Source organism: Myotis lucifugus, unplaced genomic scaffold, assembly GCF_000147115.1.
Source record: "Myotis lucifugus unplaced genomic scaffold, Myoluc2.0 scaffold_237, whole genome shotgun sequence".
NCBI lineage: Eukaryota > Metazoa > Chordata > Mammalia > Chiroptera > Vespertilionidae > Myotis > Myotis lucifugus.
In genome coordinates this window covers 1643292-1646087 of record NW_005871285.1, presented here as the reverse complement: position 1 = coordinate 1646087, position 2796 = coordinate 1643292, and the positions used below count along the sequence as shown (strand labels likewise).

Below are 2796 nucleotides of genomic sequence, written 5' to 3'. Positions count from 1 at the left end.
TGTTTGCCTATTGTTCCTCGGGGCTACTGTAAACTTCTCATTATCATCAGACCAGCAAAACCTTCCGTAAACTTTAAAACACTAAGAAAATTATCTCCAGTCCCTACAGAATTTAAAAACAAAATGACTGTTGGGTATATAAGCAGTTTAAAGACATGAAGACTAAATCTGTATAAAACCATGGAATGTCATTCCTTATCAAAGTTTTTCCAATATCCTTTTCAAAGTAGGAGGCCCCTGTAAAGATAGGTGCTGTGCTTGTGTAAAGCAGACAAGAGATATCTTGCTTATTTTACTTGTCCTTAACCTCAGATGTGCAAATATTTAAGGACATCAGTAGTTGGCATCAACAGAGCATTCGGTTTGAAAAATGGAGGAATTTAAAGCCTGACATATACCTCAGCTGAAGACTGCGAGGAAGTGACAACTTGACCAAAAAATGTACCCATAGTGAAATAGATCAAAGCATGCACATCAGTGGATACCAGCAGCAGGTTTTTTTTTTAGCAAGTTTCAGCCACACACCAGGGTCTGCAGACAAGGGACAAAGATTTTCATCAAGTTAAACAAAGAATCAAGACTTTTCTAATTCCTCTTTAAACTTCTATTTTAAGAAATGAGACAGAAACTATGAACACAGTAAGATATTAGAATAGCAAGTCTTCTGTGTACAACTTTAGCATAAGATGTTTAAATTGGTCATGAAGAATAGTATCCTTCACATCACACCGAAAAAGGGCCCGTGTTTTCCCTGTTGAGAGTAGTATGAATTGGTGTTATAAGTGCTTCCGCTGCTGGTGCAGGCATTTGTTACAGCAGCATCCCACCAGGAATTTTTGGGCGTCTCTTAAGCAGTGTGGATCGCCTTGAAATTCAAATAAATATCCTTGCTGCTCACCATTTGCACTTTCTTCTCTAGCAAATTTGTCTTGTTTATGAAGAGAATTATGGAGACATGACTGACAACCCGGTTATTGACGATAACTTCAAAAATGCTTATCGTTACTGTAAGGTAATTGGCCAGTCTATCTTCCATAAGCATTCTGGTGAAATTGACTTTGTGAAAACAAGGAATCATTGGTGGCATACCCTGGAAAGAAGCATTTAAATCAGGGTTTCCTTTTTGGTCTTTGATCACCTATAGCTGACATTTTAAAAGGGGTATAGTAATTTCAAAGTTGTGCTTATGACTATTTTGTGGGTGTTCTGGCAAGTAGAATGTCTTCTTGTTATGGCCTGTAACTGGCTCACTGCACTCCTCTTTTATCAGTGGAAGGTTGCTTCCTGTGCACCGAGCTGAATGTACCCAGGCTGTTCCCAGGGGTTCTGTATGCTTCTGTCTGCTCAGAGGCTCTTGTAGAAGTATGATATTGAAACCTAAAGCCAAAAACCTGGCATTTTCACTCTTCCCTCAGTTGCCATGATTGACCTGGTGTCAAATGTCATCATCTTGTCTCCATTGAGTTGGTTTGAATTACCTCCCAAAAACCATGGAACTTCTCTTGAAATCTACCAGTCCCCGTATATATATCTTTGACCATGTTATATTGGGTGAACTCCTCACAGGCCCTTCTCAAGTCCTGCCCATGGATGATCCATGTAGGTTTCAGGAAGGTGCACTTGCCGGTGTTGCTGTGCCCAGCAGCAGGATTTTCACAACCTACTTCAAGTAGGTCTTACTTTTCCCAGGACAAACAGGTACCCATCTCCTTGCACTTCTGCTACTGGTCAGCTTTACCTCCCATGACCACACAGCTGAGTAAGTGTACCAGCAGCGCAGCGAGATGGGAAGTCCTGATGCTTTATTTTTTACTCCAAAATACTAACACTGTCAAGTCTGCTTGGAATGTAGTCCCAGAGCATCTGTTTTGGAGTAAAAGATCTGGAATTGAATCCTGGGGAATCCTGGCCAAATTACTTCACTTAAATTTATTGAATCCTAATTTCCTCATTTCCACAATAAAGATTACCAGAACTCTCTCTGAGGATTGCTGTGAACAACATATGAGAACATTAGTTGAAAGTGGTTAGGCCAATGCTTGGCACTTACGTGTCCTTTTTCTTCTCAGTAATTACGCTTTTTCTAAAATGACTTACTTATGAATGACTTTGGACTCCCCCCAACCCCCCCACTAATCAACACTTAAAACATGAAATTTTGTCACCATGCAGTCTCTGCAAACATTTTTAAATGAAATTAAAAATTTGTTAGTAGTGGCAATTTCAATGGAATAAATTGCCAATAAAGATACTTAGATGCCTAGTTCTATTTGCTATGTTAAAAAAAAAATCAACCACATTTACCTGGGAGAAAGGAGAGGAATTTATTAAAGGAATAAAGTAGAATTTATAGGGAATGCACACTTATCTACACTAATAAAAGAGAAACATGGTAATTAGCGTACCACCGCTACCCTTCCCATTGGCTAATCAGCATATCCTTATGCAAATTAACTGTCAGCCAAGATGGCAGCCGGCAGCCATGCACTGAAGCGAACAGGGAGGCTTGCTTGCTCCAGTGACTGCAGACTCTAACGTTCCCCGCCTGAGTTGCCGGCCTCTCAGCTGCAACTCTAAGCAACTATGTACTATGTTGCAAATAAGAAGCTAAACAAAACCCCAGAAACCTGCGTTAGTCAGCCGGGCTTCAGCCAGCCGGACCGCAACATTGTATCGATGTTTTCAGCAGCGAGGCCTCAGAGCTAAAGTTGGCCCAGAAAAAAAAAAAGAAAAAAAGGAAGCGGTTGGGAGCTTCAGTCACTCGCCAGCCGGAAAACGGCCCTCAGCCCCTCACCC

The 2796-nt window shown here is 41.0% G+C and overlaps 1 pseudogene; it reads right to left on the bottom strand.

Moving 5' to 3' along the window:
* Positions 1 to 647: 647 nt before the first annotated feature.
* Positions 648 to 1154, bottom strand: LOC111827872 (annotated as a pseudogene).
* Positions 1155 to 2796: the final 1642 nt, after the last annotated feature.